Genomic DNA, 22,518 nt, shown 5'->3' on the forward strand with positions numbered 1-22,518 from the left:
CTTACTGCAGTAAATGATCCTTGCTTTACATTTACAGGTGACAAGTATTGGACTCCAAACTAAGTCTGTTACTTCCCAATGTCTTCAGTTTTTTCTCTCTCATGAATGATGCAGAATTAAAATGTGCTTTACTAGTTCCTTAATTATTTACATCATGTTCACACCCCCTTTTTTCTATTTTATATTTATTTATACTTTGACAACCAGTCTCTAAAGAAGCACTGATGGTACCCTGAAGTCAAACTTGCTTAAACCTCAGGATGGTGGGGGAAATTCCTGCAATCCAGGTCGAACACAAGTAGGAAAAAAATAATGAAAGAATAGCCGTAATTTGCTATTTAAGCAATAATTTGGTAAACCGGAAAGTGAACTGGTCCCAGGACCCTTTTCAGCCATGACTCAGGCTACATTGGCAAAGATAATAACAAGTAATAAATGCACTCAGCAACACAAAGAAAAAAATGCTGACATAAAGATACTGGCAAAGATTGCAAGTGTACCACATAGCCAATGTGTGACAGTTAATAAGTAAAACATTAAGCAAAATTTACTGGAATGTATACCTTAATAATGTAAAAGTAGCAGACTCTAAATCCAACTTCTGACCAGTGACAAGTGGAGTACCACAGGGTTCAGTCCTAGGTCCTCTTCTGTTTGGTATCTACTTCTCTGAAGTACAGGCTAACACAGGTGGTCTTTGGCTAACAAAGTTCGCAGATGACTGCAAACTAGGAGCCATAATCAAATCTCCTAACAATGTGGACATCCTACAAAAGGTCCTCACTGAGACAGATGCCTGGTGTCAAGGCCATGGCCTCAAGCTCAATGCCAAAAAGTGCATTATCATCCCTTTTGGTAAAAACTCTGTACCCATGAACTACCACATAGGCGGTAGTCTACTTAACACCAAAAGTGTGATAAGAGACCTTGGGACACAGGTGGACATAAGTCTCTCCTTAGATAATCACATCGCTACAGTAGTCAGGAAATCCTTCTACATTGCACACCTCATCACAAAAGGTTTCTCATCCAGGAAAAAAGAGGTCATTGTTCCCCTCTACTCATCACTCATTAGACCCATTATAGAGTGCAATGCCCCTTTTGGTATGGACCTCACAAGACATCTACAACTGGAAAGGCCACAGAAATACCTCACAAAGAGGATTACTGGCCTCAAACAGATGCCCTACGCAGATCATCTCAAAAAACTCCAGCTTTACTCTGTCGCATATCGTCTACTCAGAGGCAATCTCTGCCTAACATACAAAACTATGTCAAACCCAAAGCTATTGGACATGCTCCACGTAAAGAAATCCCAATCCCTTCGAGCTACATGCTCTAGGGACCTAAACCTTGTCACCACAATAAACAGAACATGCTGGAGGGATAGATTCCTGTCTCAGAGACTTCTCATACTCTGGAACAAACTACCTATCTATATCAAACAAAGCTCCTCATTAGCACTCTTCAAGAAAAATCTTGATGATTGGATGGGAGATAGGAAATTCACCCCGGGGATCACTTCTGTGGCTCTGCTTGACAGGGGCACAGGAAAATCAATTTCCTGGATGGCAAAAGCCAGGGTACCATTTGGCTAGGCTTATATAGGCCCTAGGGGCAATAGCCTAGTACTTACCTATGAACTCTACTATAAAGTTTATTATAAATAACTAATTGTATATATGCATACTGCATATGTGTGTGTGTATATGTGTATCTGTGCATATATAGATAGATAAATAGATATACAGTACATGAGTATAAAAATGTGTGTGTGTGTGTGTGTGTGTGTGTGTGTGTGTGTGTGTGTGTGTGTGTGTATAATGGAAAACTAGATTACATGCCTGTGTGTACATGTTCTTTAAAGAAAAATAAATCAAAATGGAATAAAAATGTATGTAGAATACTATATGTGGGATGCAGTACTTTTATTTAAATGCACGTGTGTGTGTGTGTGTGTGTGTGTGTGTGTGTGTGTGTGTGTGTGTGTGTGTGTGTGTGTGTGTGTATTTAAACACAGTTAAGTACTTCTGATTTCCTTTTCTTAATGTTTTTAATGCAAGAGTACATAGTAAACACACGTTAAAGTAAATTCATCTGTATATTATGGTTGCCATCAATGGTTACATTTCCTTTGTGGACTACAAAATGCTCATCCACTCTAACAGAACCAACTCAAAGTCAGTGGGAATCTCTTACCATAGACTTGCATGTACCAGATATGCATCTCCCGCTGGATGTCACAAAAAAAAAGCAAAGAAGACCTTTTTATGAACATTATTAGTGCACCTAATTGATAGGGTTGCCACTTGTCTCTCTTTCTGCAGTTCTATCGTGTGTGTATACAGGGGGTGTGCTTGAAAATGGTAAATATGTTGATACTTTACAAGAAAAAAATATTTTCTGACTTTTCTTTAAATGTAAAATGTCGAGAAAAACACCTTTATGACAATGATAGCAAAGCTTTCGGGTTACTACCCTTCTTCAATACTAATACAAAAATTCAAGAACTGACATGCAGCCCAAAAGTCATATGACCAACATACAATATACAAATGTAAAAATAAAAATAAAATCTATACATATAAAAATCTATGCAAATGAAATATATTAAAATACATAATAATATAAAGCCAGAACGTTGTACATATATATCCAAATGTTAAATAGACATATGCACAAAAATCTAGCAACATAACCTGGTTCGTTGCAATTTAATAAGAACCGGTTTAAGCGTGACAGCGGAATTCAGACCTGGAGGATGGTCAGCTGCTAACCTTAGTATCCATTCATATTCTTTAATCTCCAATGAATTGTTAATATCTCCACCTCTCAAGGATGTAAAGAGAATATCTATGACCCTAAATGTAAATTTATGATTAGAGCCATATGCACTGATATGCTTATACAAGGCATTCTTTTCATTTGTTCTCCTAATTTCCGATTTATGTTCAATTATACGTTCTTTTAACTTTCTGGTTGTCTTCCCCACATAAAAGGAAGTACATGCAACACAGGTTGCTAAATAGATCACGTTATTGCTGACATAGGTAGCTAGTAGGTTAAACTTATAAACTTTATCAGATGTCGGATTTAAATCCGATTGAGTTCTTGAATTTTTGTATTAGTACTGAAGAAGGGTAGTAACCCGAAAGCTTTGCTATCGTTGTCATAAAAGTGTTTTTCTCGACATTTTGTGTTTTTGTTTGCTATTATATCACAGCACTTTGGATTTTTCTCTAAATGTCACAGAAATCTTTGATATTACATTTTAATTTATCTTAACATATAAACTGTTATAAATAACCAACATTTAAAGCTTAGCATTTCAGTACTGTGTTGCTGCTTATGTAAATTCGTCAGAAGAAGTGGCTGATCTAATGGCTTTGTTTTGCTAGAAAAGGGGATTGTTAGGTCCTCCTCCTCTCAGCAATAAAAACAGTGGAAACAGTTCCATAGCTTTCTGTCTTTTTTATATCATCTGCTGTGTTCCTGACATTAGCAGGATTACTTGCTCCTCTAAGACTGACAGCAGTGCCTTATAGGGTGAACAGATTTATCTGTGTCTATGAGATGCTGTGCAGGTGGAGATGGGTTCCTCTGCAAAGTATGTGAGAAGTTAAGCTTAAAAAAAACTATGTGGGCTTTCCCTTCCTTTGATTCTAATGCAAGGAAACGAAAGTTTTTTTTTTGAAAAGTACAAGCAGGTTTCTGGTACCTACACAATACTGAAACAATATTGTAGAGAGAAAAAAAAACCTAAGGATTGAGTTAAACTGTAGGAGAGGGCAAAGTTTTCCTTTAAACCTCTATTATTAATGCAAGGACAAAGAGGAGATCCACTTTCCTTGCTCAGGATATAATTAACATTCATTAGAGAATGGGTGCACTGCACATTAGCACCTTAACTGGAGAACAAGCGTTCTCCAGCAGGGTATTAATGTACGAGTAATGCCCGGTAAAAAATGAGTCTGCCACTTCACAGCAGCTTACCAAGCCACCATGGAGCTTGTACTGAGAAAAACGGAATGATCGCCATTATTTTACATTCGCTAAGCTGCACTTTTGCTGTTTAGCAATAGTAAAATAAAATAAAAGTAAAAAAAAGTGTGTATGCGTTTGTGTGTGAAAGTGTATGCATGTATGAGTGTGTGACACAGATTGGCTAAGCAGCACTTCTACTGTTTAGCAAGTGTAAAATAAAAAGCGTGTATGTGTGTGTGAGAGAGTGTATGCATGTATAAAAGTAAGAAAGAGAGATGATTGTTTATATGTATGTTTATGTTGTTGTCTGCTTGTGTGAGTGAATGTGTGCATGAAAGCAAGAGTGACTACGTGTGTGTGTGCGAGAGAGAGAGATTTCATTGAATATTTGTTCCATAATTGTTTATCCTGTATTTATTCTATACCTGTCAGTTGGCAGCTCTCTCATGAATAATTAGGTCTGTTTTCTTCCCCTTCCTTTGAGGTGAGAGGCAACTGCAGGATACCCTCCAGGCAGCAATCAGGGTTTTTCTGATATCACCTAACGCCCTACCCCTTGGCAGCTGAAGTATGCATTTGTGAAAATGACCCTACAGTTACCCACTTCAAGTGGTACATATCAACTCAGGAAACACATGTGAAAACAACATAGCAGAAGCCTAGGACATGACCCACCCTCCTTCCAGTGTTTGTCACTCTGTTGTCTTCAGCAGGTTTTGTTGTTCTGATATCACAGCAGACTGGATTATCTCCTTGGGATGGGAGAGCTGATATAAGCCACTCACTCCAATTTTTACACCATTTTATAAATACTGGAAATCTTTGGTTATGCCATGTCAGTGATTAGAGAAGGGTTAGCTTTATTAAAGAGTTTGGCAATCTTACTATGTTACTGATTATATGTATAGTAACCTAACCAGAGGACCAAGGAAAATCTTGAAACTAGGTGCATATTGAGAGCGATCATGTGTGAATGAATGCGTGTATGAAAGCAGAAGTGTGTGTGTCTGTGTGTGTGTGTCAGAGACATCGAGAGAGTGAGAGTGATCTTGTGTGAGTGAGTGCATGTATGAAAGCAGAAAAGACTGTGTGTGTTGAGAGAGAGTGAGAACGATCATGTGTGAGTTAATACGTGTTTGAAAGTTGTGCATGACAGAGAGAGAATGGCTGTCTGTAAAATTGTTGTGTTTTACTTTTTTTTCTTTTTTAAGTACTATATTATTTCTTTAATATATTTTTGATGTGAAATGCTTGCTCCAACACCATTAACATATACTACACAAAGTTTCAAACAGTAGGTGGAGGAACTATTTTACATCAAAAATATAGAAAAAACTAGTATAGTACTTAAAAAAATAAGTAAGTAAAATAGTGAACCCATTCTCTAAGTGCAATAATGCCCTACAGGGTGTGTGTTAATGTGTAATAGGTTCATAGCTAAGTACTAGGCTATCTGCCCAAGGGCATTTATAAGCCTAGCCAGAATGTGTTGGCTTTCGCCACCTCGTTAGATTAGTTCCCTGTGCCTCTGTCCAGCAGAGCCATTAGTTCCCTGTGCCACTGTCCAGCAGAGCCACTGCAGTGATCCCCAGGGTAAATTTTCATTTCCCATCCACCCGTTAAGGTAGAGTGTTAGTGAGGGGCACTGCCTGATGTATATTGGAATCCTGTACCAAAGCATGGGGAGTCTCTGGGATAGGAATCTATCCCTCCAGCATTTCCTGTTTATCGTTGTGGTGAGGTTTATATCTCTAGAGCATGTGGCTCTCCGGGATTTGTTTTTTTTTTTTTTTTAGGGGGAGCATGTCCATCAATTCTGGGTTGGACATGGCCTTGTATGTCAGGCAGAGATCACCTCTGAGTAAGCGGTATGCAACAGAGTACAGCTGGAGTTTCTTGAGTCGGGCTGCATAGGGCATCTGTTTGAGGCCAGTAATCCTCTTGGTGAGGTACTTTTGTGGTCTTTCCAGCTGTTGCAGGTGTCTTGTAAGGTACATCCCAAATGGGGCATTGTATTCTATGATGGGTCTAATGAGTGATGAGTAGAGAGGCACAATAACCTCTTTTGTTCTAGATGCAAACCTTTTTGTGATTAGGTGGGCCACATAGAAGGATTTTCTAACCACCTTGGCAATATGATTATCAAAGGAGAGATTACTATCTACTTGGGTCCCCAGATCCCTTATTACATTTTCTGTATTTAGGGGACTACCACCTATGTGGTAGTTCACGAGTACTTTGGTTTCTCCAAAGGCAATGACTATGCACTTTCTGGCATTTAGCTTGAGGCCATGATTTTGACACCAGGTATCCGTCTCAGTGAGACCCATCTGGAGGGTGTCTGTATCAGCCGGAGAATCAATTATGGCACCTAGTTTGCAGTCATCTGTGAACTTTGTCAGCCATAGTCCTCCTGTGCTTGCCTGTACCTCTGAGAAGTATATACCGAACAGGAGGGGTCCTAGGACTGAGCCCTGGGGGACACCACTTGTAACCGGTTTAGAGTCGGTTGTAGAGCCTGCAACTCTTAGCATGTGGGTTCTATCCATGAGCCAGTTGGCAACCCATCTCATGACATAGGGGTTTATGTTCAAGCTGGTGAGCTTGTCTAGAATACTAGAATGGGGAATGGTGTTGAACGCCTCTGCGAGATCTAGGTAGGCTGTGTGGACCTCCTTTTCCTCGCCTAATGCCTTGGTAACCGTCTCAAAAGTTCACCAGGTTTAGGAGGCATGATCTGCCCTTAACAAAGCCAAAATGGGTAGGGTCCAAGGTTTGGAGGTTCTCAGTGTCTCTGTTAATGAGTTCCATGATGATGCGTTCCATAGCCTTGCATACCAGGCTAGTGAGGCTTATAGGGCTATAGTTCCCGGGGTCCGTTGTGGCTCCACCTTTGTGGAGCAGGGTAACTGTTGCTGTGCACCACTCAGTGGGTACGTAGCCTGTAGAGAGGCTGAGTTTGAACAGTGTGTTTAGGTGAGTGGTTAGTTCATTTTGGAGCTCTTGTAAGACACAGCCTGGGACACTGTCCGGTCCCATTGAAGCTGTGTTTTTGGCTTTGGATAGGGCTGTTTTAACCTGTGTGTCAGTGATTGACAGGGCCCTACATTCTTCTGGTATGGTTATGGGCCCTTTAAGGGGTGAGAGGGGGGGTGAAGTTTGCACTGAACCTGTCTGCCAGATTGTTGGCAATATCAGTCAGTTCAGTGTATTTTGTGCCATTCTGCACTAACTCAGAGCAGATCTGAGAGTTTCCACTTAGGTTCTTGACATAGCTAAAGAACACTTTGCGGTTATCTTTGGAGTCATTGGCAATTTTTCTTTTGAAACTAGCCATGGATGATTTAATGAGGGATCTTAGTTTCTTGCTGATACCGATCAGGGATGTCTTTCCTTCTTGGGATTTTACTCTTTTCTGTACTAGTTTCCTCCTTCTGTTGTATAGCTTGTTTAAGGCAGGGGTCCACCAGACTGGTTTCCTTTTCTTGGAGGAGTGAGTTTTGGTTTTACTTGGGATAGCATGATCCATGCATTCCTGCAGATGCTCACAGAGTGCCTTTGTAAAGGTTTCAGCAGCTTGGTCAGCATTGTCCTTTAGCATGGGGGCTGTGAACCTTTCCACCGCAGTCTTAAGTAACGTGAAGTTTGCTTTTGAAAAGTTTTTCATGGTGGTTTCCTTGATTGGGGGTGGGGGCGGAATGTGGATATCCAGAGTGATTAGTCTATGGTCTGATCTAACCAGCAAGGGGGTGACCTCTGGTGTGGAACACCAGTCGCCCATGTTGGTGATGACCAGGTCCAATATGCTGTCCCCTCTGGTGGGGGTGTTGGCCAGTTGATCCAGGGTGTTTGAGTTTATAAATTCTAGGAAGCGTTGGGCAAGGGAGTTAGTACTTGAGTAGTTCTCCCAGTTTATGTCTGAGTAATTGAAATCACTCAGTATTAGGGTGTTTGGTAGGACCTTCATATTTCCCAGTGTCTCCAGAAATGCAGAATAGGGGTCCTGGGCCATGTTGGGTGATCTGTAGCAAGCTACAGTTTGGATCGCAGTTTTGCCCATTGTTAGTTGCACATGGATGATCTCTGATGCATTGTGCTATGCCACTAACCTGGAGGTGTGGGTATCCTTGATGAATATGGATACACCCCCACCTTTTGTGTTTTGGTCCTGGTTCTGTGGCCGAAAGGTATGGTATGAGTTATAGCCTAGTAGTGCTGGGTGCTCTCAGGAGCCTTAAACCAGGTTTCTGTTACTGCACAGATGTTGATGTTCTCCATACTGAGGAGTGCCTTGAGTGTGTGCATTTTGAGGTTTAGACTTCTGGCGTTGAGTAGCATTACCCTCAGTTTTTGGTTACTTGTGCTATTTACGGTGGTGGGTTTGTCTTTTGAGCCTTGCCTAAAAAAGGAACTACGGGGGCGGCAAGAGCCTTGGCCAGTATTCGAAAGCTTAAGGGTGACAGGTGCAAGCCATCAGATGGACAGATACTGGATCCCCTTTGAATGACACCAGAAACTTAGCCAATTGTTGAAATTGATAATTTTTTCTTTATACTGTAGCATCACTCTTGGTGAGGGCAGGATGCTACTCAGGGTCAGGGTCATACCGGCGTGGGCTACATGGTCACAGAGCTCATTCATATCTCTTTTCATGTGGTCCAGGGAGGTACGTCTCAGGTCATTCACACCAACATGGACAATGACAGAGTTGTATTTGTACTTGTTCTGGAGTGACTTGAGTGCTTGTGTTATGTGGCGGATCCTGGCACCTGACAGGCAGCTAACTGTAACCTTCTCCTTGTCCAGCCTAGTTAGTGGGACATCAGTGTGCCTGACTATAGAGTCACCTATTACTAGTGTGTTGGGTATGTTATTTTGCGTTAAGGGCTGTGATTGCTTGGCATACTGATTATGTGAAGTATGTGTTTCATGGTTGGTGATGGGGTGTGGAGGTTGCTTTGATGTCTGCTTTGGAGGTCTCTATTGCTTTTGCAGATTTTTATTTAGAGCCTCCGAGTATGTTTCATGTATTCATATGTGTTTATTTGCCGGTGTTGGTTTATTAGGTCTATGTGAGACTGGTGGTGTGTTGCAAGTATTACCCTTCTCCTCTTGACTGTCAGTTCCAGTCTTGGGATGAGAGAGCTTTGCCTCCAGTTTGGCTGTATAATTGCATCTCTCGCATATATTAGTGTTTGGTGGTAGGAGGAGTGGGTTGTCTGTGTACAAAAGGCAGTTGTAACATTGCCTCAAAATGCCCAGATTCACCAGTTGGACTGGAGAGTACACCGGAAACTGCCCTTTGGACATGCCTGAATAGGTAGAGTAAGCTGTTTTTCTGATTGGCTGGTGGGGACGAATAGAGAGCCTTGTCCTTCTGGATAGTATGGGGGGGGTCTAGTGCTAGGGTTAATTAGTGCTTGCTATGAGTTTTAAGCAGGTGCTTGACTGTGAAATGAATGGTTTGAGTGCTAAAGTTGAAGGTTTGTCTAGTTCCAAGGGAAATATTGAAGAGTAGACTTTGTGGAGCCGAGAATAGCTTAACTCTAGCTAAACGGCGCTGCCCGGTGCACAAAACCACACAAATGTGTTTTTTATAGCAGGGAAGTGAAAGAGATAGAAATTACCCCAAAACGGCCGATAAACTACTAACTTCTGGGCTGAAACCACTCCTCCAGGGACAGATAGGCTGCTCAAAGCTCTCCTCTCTCACAGGTGAACAGAGAAACTTCCTTCTATCCAATTAAGGTATGGGCAACACAGAAACTTGTTAACACAGCCCTGGATTCAGCAATAACCTGAAAACTGGACTATACTAGTTCAGAAAGGCATGAAAAAGTATATATATATATATATATATATATATATATATATATATATATATATATATATCTATATATATATCCAGGGACAGATAGGTTGCTCAAAGCTCCCCTCTCTCACAGATGAACAGAGAAACTTCCTTCTATCCAAGTAAGGTATGGTCAACACAGAAACTTGTAACTCAGCCCTGGATTCAGCAATAACCTGAAAACTGGACTATACTAGTTCAGGAATGCAGGTAACAAGTATATTTTTGTTGTTTTTCTTTTCAGAAAATGTATTTATTTATTTTACATTTGTTGATCGGGCTAGTCTAATTGGATATATGTCCATTTTCAATAGAGGCCCGAGGAGAAAAGCTCCGAGAAAAGAAACAGTTTATGCAAAATGCAGAAAGATACCTATGCATTCAAAATACAGTTAGGTAACTATACAATCATGTACAGTTGATTTTCAGCAGCAGTAAGCAAATAGGGTAACACTATGATGATAGATAACTATACATTCATAAACAATTAGATAACTATACATTCATGTACAACTTATTTCAGCAGCAGTAAGCAGAATAGGGTAACATTATGAAGATTTTTGTTTCAGTCATTTGGTGCAACATTTATCATAGATAAGTATAAGCATTAGTTAGTATGTTGTGTCGAGGAAAATGACACAGTAATGAAGGGTGTGAAGAGAGAAAATTAGTTATAATTTTTAGAAGACAGAGCCAAAGAAAGGTAGAAGAAGTAGAAGAATTGATGTAAAAAAAACTAAAGGCAAGGGAAGATAGTATCAGTCAGGCTTGGTGCATGGGCAAAGCCATTGGGATTTTAAGAACATTTTTAATTGGTTCCTGAAAAGGTGGGTGGATGTGGTAGAAGTTAGTTCAGTTGGGAGTTTGTTCCATGTTTTACCAACAGAGTTAGAAAACAGACAGTCCCCTGATTTGTTTTTAGATTTTAAGGTGGCTACTTGTAATCTATTTGCGGAACGTAGGGTTGGAAAGTTTTGATAAGGATTGAGGCGGTTACTGAGTATAGGGGTATTAGTGGGATGGTGTAAGATTTTGTGGATAAAGGTGAGTTGCTGGTAGAGTAGTTGATTATGTATTTCCAGCCATCCTAGTAGTTTCAGATTTTGACAGTGGTGGGTTCTAAATGGGGTACCTGTGGCAAATCTGGCTATGTTGTTGTAAGAAGTTGCCAGTTTATTTAAATTGCTTTTGGTTATGTTTGTATATATATGAGCAGCATAGAGGAGGGTTGAAATTAGGGGAGTTTGAGCAATAGTAATCTTGGCAGAGGCTGTGAGAAATGGTTTGAGTTTATACAGGAAACCAAGTTTTCTATATAAACCCAAACCATTTCTCACAGCCTCTGCCAAGATTACTATTGCTCAAACTTACCTGATTTCAACCCTCCTCTATGCCTTCCCCATATATACAAACCTAACCAAACAAATTGAGTAGATACAATCAAAACAACACTTTAAATGAACAGAAAAGGATATCTCACTTTAGTGTGTAGCCTACAACAGTTAAACAGATTATTTAAACACAAAAATGACTTAATTCAAGTGCAGGCAGCAAATATGTAGCAATAACAAACTTTTTAAATCACAGATTCGCTAAAAAAAACTGGCGTTTTAGGCAGAATTAGTTAAGACAGCAAGAAAAGCAGAAAAATTATATGTAATCACTCCAAAGTCATTATTTTGTCTCTCTGCTGTAAACTCTGCAGAACACCTGGAAGGCACTTGCTGAGCGGAATGTAAGCACAAAAACTGCGCAAATGTGGTTTTTATAGCGGGGAAGTGAAAGAGATAGGAATTAGCCCAAAATGGCCGATAAACTACTAACTTCTGGGCTGAAACCACTCCTCCAGGGACAGATAGGCTGCTCAAAGCTCCACTCTCTCACAGGTAAATGGAGAAACTTCCTTCTATCCAAGTAAGGTATGGGCAACACAGAAACTTGTAACACAGCCCTGGATTCAGCAATAACCTGAAAACTGGACTATACTAGTTCAGAAAGGCGGGAAACAAGTATTTTTTTGTTTGTTTGTTTTCTTTTTTTCAGAAAATAGAGCAGATACAATCAAAATTAGCCCAAAATGGCCAATAAACTACCAACTTCTGGGCTGAAACCACTCCTCCAGGGACAGATAGGCTGCTCAAAGCTCCCCTCTCTCACAGGTGAACAGAGAAACTTCCTTCTATCCAAGTAAGGTATGGGCAACACAGAAACTTGTAACACAGCCCTGGATTCAGCAATAACCTGAAAACTGGACTATACTAGTTCAGAAAGGCAGGAAACAAGTATATATGTACATATATATATATATATATATATATATATATATATATATATATTCACAAAATAGAGCAGATACAATCAAAACAACACTTTACCGAATTTACCAGTTAAAAAGCTCAAAACTGAGCCCTGTTCCAGCAGTCTTCAATCAGACAAGTTCTAACTGCACAGTCCTGCCACTAGGGTACAGAGAAACCTTCTCCAAAAAAGACGGCCTGGATCAGTGCACAAGTTATACAAACAAAGCTAGATCCAGCCGGCCTGAATCTAGTCTATGCTACAGCAAACAAGGTGTACTGATTTCAGAAAGAAACAGTTCAAGTAAGCATGCGCAATAAGCCTTTAACCAGAAATTCCCAGCTCAGAAGGGCAGAATCTAGCCTCTCCTCCCACAAGAGTACAGACCACAAACCTTCTTAATTTAAAATAACTGGCCTGAAGCCCAAGTGCTTAACGCAGAATTAATACACTTTTAGAATAACAGACACTGAGCTTTAATCAGCAGTTCCCAACTTAGAAGGATGTACGCTACCTGTCCTGCCACAAAAGTGCAGACCACAAACCTTAATGTAAAACAACTGGTTTGAAGCCCGAGTGCTTAAACCAAGGGTCTTAGAATAACAGTTACAATTTAATCAGGCTACTAACAAGCAGTAATAAAGGCAGCAGAATAAATTCAATTGAGTACTTTTAAGAAGAGGCAAAAGCAAAATAAGGTAATAAAGTAGGAAGAAACACAAATACAGTAAAGCAGATGAAGTGCACATTTTTTTGAGAGGGAGGAAACAGAGCAGATTAAGATACTACAGGGGAATGTCCTTCCCAAGTGCTCTCTCTCTGTACACCGCAGAGGAGATGGGACTGGTAGAAGTATCTGAAATCAAAATATGATCTCACTGTACTCAGTTGAGTGAGCAAATGAGATGGGTCCAGGAGGAGTATGCAAAAACAGATTTACAGCAGGGGCGGGCAATTTCAAAGCCACCAAGATTAACACCACAACAGGAAACAGGGAGGAGAGTGGGGAACTAACTGCAGAGAGACAGAGACACAATATTTACTGAATCAAAGACACACAATATTTACTGACTCAAATCTTAAATAAGTGCAGAGAAAAGTATACTTAAATCAGCTTGCGTCAAGCTGATATACGCAGAGAAGTCTCAGTAGCCAGCAACTCCGATTAAAATGATTACTAGAAATGTAACCAACTAAGGTAACTAAGGCATAATTAATGCCATTTTAGGGGTGCAGAGGCCCTCAACACCCCTGGGCAGGTGTTAATTACACATTAACACATACCCTGTCAGGCATTATTGGTTACTTGCACTCAACTAATCAAAGCAACAGGACTAAGGCCAAATTCAGAAATAATCAGGGACACTTTTAAAATTCTACCGCTGTTAACCTGAAGCAGTGGCAGAATGTGAATTATTAGCCATTTTCTGAAGTTACAAGTCTATAACTCTATTTTCATTTTTATTACAAGTAAATTCGCCCGCTGCTCTCCAAAAAGTCACCAGTTTTAATACGGGAATTTTGAGAGGTACAGCTAAAAACTGAGTCAAAAATCAGGGATGTAAGTTGAACCACTGGATGTTTTCCATTTCCACTACAACACAACTGCAGAGGCTTTATACCTCTCAACTTTCCAGATTATTGCCTCATTTTAGTCCGTTCCTCACATAATGCATGGTTTTCTGACAGATTGATGATTAAAATAAAGGTAATCTCCAAGTGAAGTACCTCGCAGGATGCGCAGTAGCAAAACCCGCCCCGAACACGCCTCCTGCCCAAAAGCGCATGAATATTTATTTGTTCCTGCGTTACAATGAGTAATTGTAGCGTTTTTACAGTAGTACAATGTACAGTATTGTGTACAGATCTTACACTTTTTACAGTATTACACCATAATGCTAACTGTCGGAACACACGGAAAATCAATAACATATTTATTTTTATTTTTTATTTTACATTTGTTAACCGGGCTAGTCTAACTGGATATATTTCCATTTTCAGTAGAGGCCCGGGGAGAAAAGCTCCGGCAATTATAGAATTACAACATTAAAAATTAAAATTTAAAGAATTAAAAGTAAAAATTAACAGAAAAGATTTTAATAAAAATACAACAAGGACTTGTGATTAGAGATAGAAAGTATGCTGTACAACCAGTATTAATAAGATAGAGAAAGAAGTTAGTTAATTAAGTGTAATAATTCTACTAGAGTTTGTTGGCATATAAATTTGGGAGTATCAGTTAGTCTATTTTATAAGGAATTAGTATGTAACAAATGCATTAGGAGTGTTAGTAATTTAAACGAGAATAGTAGGAATTCGAAATTTAGGGAGCTATACTTAGTAAAGGGAAATGGTTAGTCAGGGTTGCTACAGGGGCATAACCAGTGTGTTTGGAGGTGTTTTTTGAGGTTATGTTTAAAGAGAGGCAAGGATGAAAGTAATGTTAGTTCATCGGGCAGGAGGTTCCAGTGTTTTCCCACTGTGTTACAAAAAAGAGGGTCTCCAGCTAGGTTATTAGACTTGCATATGCAAGCAAGCAGTTTCTTAGAGGAGCACAGGGAATTCAGATTTTTGTAAGGCTGGATGAGATTGGAAAGAATAGGAGTGCTGTTTGGTTGGTAGAAAATCTTGTGGGCAATGGTGAGTTGGGATACTATCAGTTGGTTTTGAAGTTCAAGCCAGCCTAGTTGCCTTAGATTCAGACAGTGGCGAGTTCTAAAGGTGTTGCCAGTGGCAAATCTGGCAATGGAATTATAGGAATTTGCTAGCTTGGTAAGATTATTTTTCTTTAGGTTAGTATATATGGGTGAAGCGTACAGAAGTGAAGAGATTAAGTGTGAGTGAGCAATTGTGGTTCTGGCTATAGGAGTTAGGAAAGGTTTGATCTTATATAAGGAGCCTATTTTTCTGTTGACAGTTTTAATAGTATTATTTATGTGGCTATCAAAAGTCAGGTTATTGTCAATAGTTATTCCTAGCAGTTTAGTGGTTGTGTCAGGGAGTATAATAGTACAGAGAAGTTTATGTGTGCGGATTTGCTTGTGGGTGTAAAGAGAAGGAGCTTAGTTTTTTTAGCATTGAGAAGGAGGCATCTATTTGTAAACCATGTTTCTACTATGTTAAATACTTTCTGGGTTAGAGAATGTAGTTCTAAAGGGGAGTTTGTTGTGCATACTAGCGTAGAATCATCTGCGTATTGTATGCAGGTGGCTTGGGGGATTGCTGTGTGGAGTTCATTGATAAATAGTGAAAAGAGAAGTGGTCCTAGAATAGAGCCTTGAGGGACTCCGAGGGTAACTGGCTGAAGGGATGATATGTTGTTTTGCCAGAGAACTGCTTGTTGCCTATTGCTCAGATAAGACCTAAACCATTTAATAGTCTGACAGTCAAAGGAGAGGGACTTTAGAATGTTGATGAGAAGGGCATGGTTGACCATGTCAAAAGCTTTTGAGAGGTCGACAAAGAGAGCAGATGAGAGGTTATTGTTATTGCGGTTTCTATTAATGGTATCTATAAAAGATAGTAGGGCAGTTGTGGTACTGTGTGATGGCCTAAAGCCATGTTGACAGCTAGCTAGAATGTTGTGTTGAGATAAATGATGTAGTAGTTGTTGGTGCATGCATTTTTCCATTATTTTGGCTAAAGGAGATAATAGTGCTATTGGCCTGTAGTTAGAGTAATCATTTGAATTGCCACCTTTATGTAGGGGAATAATATGGGAGATTTTCCAAATGTCTGGAATGGTTCCTTCTGTAAAGGTTCTGTTAATGAGGATGGATACAGGGTATGCAATTACCTTAGCTGCTTTTTGCAAGTATTCTGATGGTATCTGGTCAGCAGAAGGTGTGCAGGGCTTAAGTTTCTGGATGAGTTTACAGATGAGAGTAGTAGAGATAGGTTGCAGTTTAAATGTTGGTAGTGGAGGTAATGTGGTGTGAAGGCTTGAGTTGTCTGGGATTAGCTGACTGGCTAGTGTTTGTATGGTCTCTGTGAAGAAAGTATTAAATGTATTGGCTGTTTGTAGGGGGGTATTAGGATCTGCCTCAAGAGGGGTAGGTGTATAAGAGTGTCCAGGGAGCAGGAGTTTGCTTATACTAGACCAAAATTTTTGGGGATTGTTTTGATGGGTTTGTTGTAGTTTACAGTAATAGTTCTTTTTATCTGTAAGTATTGCCTTTTTTGTATTATTTCTTAGTTGCCTAAAGTTTTGTTGATCAGAGATAGTTTTGTTAGCCCTCCATTTAGCCCAAGATTTGTTCCTTAGTAGAATTTTTTGCCTGGTTTCTTTGGAAAGCCAGGGGGCTGGTTTGGATTTCATTCGGATCGACCGTTTAGGTGCATGTTTATCAAGGATGGATAAAAAAGTAGAGTTTAGATATTTTATAGCCTCTTCAAGTGGTAGAGTTTTTAAAGGGTACCAGTTACATGCACTAAGTTAATTTTGGAATGATTCTGGGCTAAAGTGTTTATTGGACCGTGCAATCCTAAAAGTGGGGGGTTTAGGCAGGTCATATTTTTGTCTTATGTAGGTCAACATATGATCACTTAAATCATCATCTGGGTGAGTGCCTACCTTATAAGCTTGCTCCTGTCTATTTATAAGTATCCAGTCTAAGGTAGTCTCTTTTTTGTTTGGTTTGCATGGCTGGTATGCAACATAGTTACATTTCATATAAAGAATTATGAGCCATTCAGGTAAATGCGTTTATTGGGTCGGTGTCTGTGTTCTTCGTTTGGATTAATGATTTTCTGGACAGTAGTGACTGGAGATGTCAAAGATTATAGACCTTTAGTGAAAAACATAAAACAACTGTTTGCGTTTGCAATAATGGGGAAAAAATTCTGGTCCGGGAACACATGAAAAAGTTATCAGTTTATGAAAATGTAAGTCTGGTAATAGGAAAGTAAGTTAATAAGTGATTCCTATTTAAAATGGGCAGTTGATCGAGTAAGTAGTTTTTTTTTGTTGCAATGATACTGTGTTTAGCCGCATTTGGTTGTGCTGATTTTATGGTAAGTGTTTTTCCTAAAGCACTTTAATTAGTGGTACAGTGTACCATTGTGTAGGGTGTAGTATGCAGCCATTCCCATCTACTGGAAAACTGAACTTTCATCGTAGTTAGTATTAGGAGCCGATCTCTTATGACGACCTATTTGCTGCTAAAGTGTGAGTTTAACTGTAACCACTTTTTTCTGTATTTCTAGAGTACGGGCTGGATTTCAGTAACTATGGTATGAAGGGCAAAAAGGGAAAAACGTGCTTAACTGTATAGTAATGGCTTATATTACGCTTTTGATCAATTTAAAAAAAAATGTCACCTTAAACTAGGCAACGAACCTTGTCCGTTAAACTGTTTTATCCAGACGTAACTGAAACGAAAGAACAATTTTTTTGGACAGAACATTTTTTTTATTGGATCTTACCCTTTTTACAGTATTACACCGTAATAATGCGTTAAACAAACAAACTCAATTTCTTGAGTTACCGATGGAATAACAGGTGTTTCTGTAACATGTCAATCCGATGTGCGATGACCTGCCAGTCACTGTGGGCATGCCCTAACCTGTGCAGAACCGCCCGCGAGGTACTACACTTGGAGATTACCAAAATAACTAAATAATAACGGACATTTGAGATTCAGACTTTATATTCTTCAGAAAATACATGTTAAAGCAAAATAGGTAATCTCCAAGAGAAGTACCTCGCGGGCGGTTCCGTGGAGCTTTGGGTGGGGAGTGGGCATTGCTGACATGATTGGCAGGTGCCCGCGAATGCATCGAAGTAGCCCGCCACATACTCTTAGTGAAAGGCACAGATGTTAAGTTGTCAATCTCGCCTTCATTCTTGCTTGATGGGTTCGGAGCCGATCCTCGGCTCCGACTCGGCACTTTGCTAAGCTCGAGAGTCACTTTTACCAGCTCGAGGCAGCCCCATATCCCATGATGCAAGGCGGTAAGTAACCAGATCTCGTTTGCCGCTTCGCTGATGAGGTCCTCCTTTTGCCAGCTCCTGGTAAGTGTTAGTTTTAAACTACTTTTTGCCCCTAAATTTTAACAATTTTCACTTTTCCTTAGTATACCTTCATTTTTACTTAATTATAAGCCCTTTTCTGACTAAAATTGTTTTTCCTTCCCCTTCTTTAGTCAGGCATTCATTCCCTCCATCCCCCCCCCGTTAGGGTGTGTGTGTGAGAGGTTAGTTAGTGAATAATAGATAACTTTAGTTGTCTGATTGGGACTGTGTTGTGTGTACTGTTTGTGTACAACCATGTCCAAAGAAAGGGTCTCAGGCTTTAAGAAGTGTGACTCGTGCTGTCAGAAGATGTCTCTGACAGACGGTCACACTTCTTGCTTATATTGCCTGGGACCTCTCCACCTGCAGGACTCCTGTGCAATTTGTCATTCCTTTAGCCAGAGAGTCCTGCAGGAGAGGAGAAATAAGTTGATTTTAAGGGGTCTCCTTAAACTGGAGGGCTCTCCGGCCAAATCGGCTCCGAGCAAGACTTCTAAGTCTTCTAAGGCCCAGGCTTCTGTATCTAAGCCGGTGGCCTCGGCTCCGACTCCTTCGGAGTCGAGATCGGCTCCGGCTGGAGCCGATCCTGTCTTGCAAAAATCTTCGGCACCGATGGCTATCAGTGCCGATACTGCTATGGTCACATTGGTGTCGGCTCCGGCTGGCTCCGACCACCATGTGGCTCAGGCTTCGGTGTCGGCGCCGACCGGCTCCGACACCGTTACTGTTATGTCTGTATCGGCTCCGGCTGGAGCCGATGCATCGAGACTTTCATTCGGAGCCGAAAAGTCCTCGGCTCCATCTGGATCTGTGGTTTCTTCGGCTCCGATGGTTCCTTCGAGGAAGAGGTCTAGGTCCCCTTCCTTGGAACCGATTCTTTCGGCTCCGGCCTCACCTCTCCTTTCGGAGCGGAGCCATCGGAGCCGATCATCTAGGTCGTCCAGGCTTTCAGACCATGATTTAGAGAGGGTGGTAAGTAGATTATTGAAATCACAGGCACTGGCCCAGATGCTGCATAGTCCGTCTCAACAGACGACTATTAGTCCACACCCTCTTCAAGTTCCTCCTTCGACTCTACCTCAGAGTTTGGAGCTGGAGTCTTCGGGGATAGTTACTGCTATGGCTGAGGGGCAGATACCCCCCCTTCTGCACCCTCGGCATCTATTCTTATCTCCTCTTCGAGACCTTCCTTGGAGGGATTTGGTGGTCGGGCTTCCCTGGTCTCCTCCGAGGGGGTGAGTGGCATCGGACCCTTGTCCGACCCCGCTCTTCCCTTTGGAGCCTCGGCCTTGGTGAGCTCAGCTCCGACATCTGCCTTGGAGTCTTCCCTTTCGGTGGGCCCTGGAGTCCCGGTTTCTTCGGAACGGGTTCTCTCGGATCTCCCTGGGAGGGGAGCCTTCGAGGTGATGAAGAGTGTGCTGGCCACTGGGCTCAGTCAGCAGTCCATTCCCTTAGCTCCTCCCTCTACAGTGCCTGTCGATATCTCTTCCATCTCTCTTGCTCCCGGACCCAGAGATCCACCGCCTCAGGTTTCCCCACTGGGAATAACCCCCTCTTCCGAGGATTCTCCTGATCAGTCAGGAGATCCTCCGCGCAAGAGGACTTGTAAGAGGAAACACCTAGACTCCCCTGAGTCTATCACTTCAGATACCGACTTAGATGAGTCGGAGGGATCCCCAAGATCCCCCTCTGAGGATGTCTCCTTTTCAGACATCCTAGAACTCCTAAAACAGAGGGGGAAACTGGCCCTCCACAAATCCCTCTGAGGATGAGTCGGTATACCTAGAGGCGTTTGGATCTCGGCCCTCCACCTCCTGGGTGTCTCTGCCTTTCGACCCCCTTATGGAGGTTATTGCTCGAAAGGCTTGGGCTGCTCCTGACTCTGTAGAGCCAGTTCCTAGGAGGCCATCTAAATTTATTACAGCCCCTTCAGAAAAGCAATTCCTTATGAAAGGTGTCCCTGTTGATGCCATGGTGGTGGCGGCTGCCACTAAGAAGGAACTTGCAGATCCTTCCGTACCAGTCCATCCTCCTAATAAGGATTCTAGGACCATGGATAGGTATGGCAAGCGGATGTTCTCTTCAGCGACCTTTGCTATGCGCTCGCTGAACTACTTATGTCACTTCACCAGACTCCAAAGGGACATCCTTAAGGAACTAGGTGAAGTAGTACAGGATCCTATGGCTGCAGGGGCTCAAGAGAAAATTGCTTCTCAGCTAGGAATCCTTAATTCTATAGCTAACTCCTCCATGCGACTGATATCATATGCAGCAGATGGAGCGTGTAGAGCCGCAGGTACAGGGGTGGCTCTTAGATGTCAATCCTGGATGCGGCTCTGTAATTTTGCAGATCCCTTTAAGGTGTCCTTCACAAACTCTCCCTTTGATGGGTCAGCTTTGTTTGGCCCTCAAGTGAAGGATACATTGACCAGGTGTGAACAGGACGGCAAGACTCTTTCTGCTGTAGGGGTCCGTTTTTCCACCCCTTCTAGACCTTACCCCAAAGGACAGAAGGGTGGAAAGATGTGGTTCCGCAAATCCCAAGGAGTCATGCCGGATACACGTGGTCAGTTTACCCCTAGAGGCAGAGGGGGTAACAATAACAGACGCCGCTCTAGAGGCAGAGGGGGTCCACAGAACCAGGGAAGCAGAGACCCTCTCTCTGACAAGCCCTTCCAGCATCCCTGAGATGTTGCCCGACTGTCCATCCTTGGAGGCAGTCGGGGGAAGACTATCGCTGTACCCAGAAGCCTGGCGTTCCCTCTCTCAAGACAGATGGGTACAGTCGATTATATCCGAGGGTTACAAAATTCCTTTCGAGGAAAGTCCCTTCTCTCACACAAATTCCCTTCCAGATGTACCACCCGGTCTAAGGGAAGTTGCAGAGTTAGAAGTATTAAAGCTTCTACAAAAAAGAGCCATTCAGCCAGTTACAACAGACCATTCAGAGCCCGGAATCCACTCAAGATTCTTTTTGGTCCCCAAAAAGATGGGAGACTGGAGACCAATATTGGATCTCAGCAGACTCAACAAGACTGTGAGAAAGACAAGATTTCGAATGGTCACACTTCAGTCAATTTTGCCCTTCCTAGAGAAGGACAACTGGATGTGCTCAACAGATCTTCAGGACGCGTACTATCACATAAAAATTCACAGACGCTCCAGAAGATTTCTCCGCTTTTGGCTGGGGTCCAGTCATTTTCAATTCAGAGCCCTGCCCTTTGGTCTCACTACAGCCCCCAGAGTGTTCACCAAATGTATGGCAGTGGTCACGGCTCACCTGAGATGTCAAGGATTCCAGGTGTTTCCGTATCTCGATGACTGGCTCCTTTCAGCCACCACCAGGCATCAACTTCTTCAAGCCAGGGATTACACACTAAATCTCTGCACTCAATTAGGGATTTCGATCAACTACGAAAAATCTTCCTTATTGCCGTGCCAGTCTATTACCTTCATAGGCGCAAACTTTAACACTGTTTGGATGTCAGCAACCCTCACAGACCAAAGAATCTCAGATATACAAAGTCACGTGAGGATCATCCTTGCCAGCAAAAAGGTACAAGCCAGAATGGTTCTGAAGGTGTTGGGCCTCATGGCTGCGGCCATTACCCTTCTTCCCCTGGCCCGCTTCTACATGCGTCTGCTTCAATGGATGTTGTTCACTCAGTGGTCTTACCAACAACTTCCAATGCGTCACCAAATCCTGGTGACACAAATTTGCAAGAATCATCTTTCATGGTGGATTACTTCTCCCCAGATTCACCAAGGCAGACCCTTTGTATCCCCGGCCCCGGTAGCCACTGTCACTACGGACGCCTCCCTGATCGGGTGGGGGGGTCATTATCAGGGCAGGATGGTTCATGGGACGTGGCAACCGTTCGAATACCACCTGCACATAAATGTCCTAGAGATGAGAGCAGTGCTTTTAACGTTGCAAGCCCTCAACGACTTTCTTCCCTTGGGAACAATTGCAGTTCACACAGACAACATGTCTGTAGTAGGGTATATCAACAAACAGGGCGGAACCAAGTCCTACCCCTTGTGTCGAGAAGCTCTCAGACTTTGGCAATGGGCGATCTCCTCTCATCGGTTTCTGGTAGCAACGCATATCCCTGGGAAAACCAACATTCTAGCGGACAGATTGAGCAGAGCTATTCTCATGCCTCACGAGTGGTCTCTCAAACAATCTATAGTGGAGGAGATTTTTCTAGAATGGGGCCGCCCATGTTGCGATCTTTTTGCTACTCCCCAAAACAGCAAATGCCCAGACTTCTTTCTCTCTTCCCACTGCCAGGCCATCCCCAGAGACGCTCTAACCCAGGATTGGCCCCAGGGACTTCTTTATGCCTTTCCTCCCTTTCCGCTGATTCCA

The sequence above is a fragment of the Protopterus annectens genome, chromosome 15.part0 (assembly GCF_019279795.1).
Source record: "Protopterus annectens isolate FY-2018-M chromosome 15.part0, PAN1.0, whole genome shotgun sequence".
Lineage (NCBI taxonomy): Eukaryota > Metazoa > Chordata > Ceratodontiformes > Protopteridae > Protopterus > Protopterus annectens.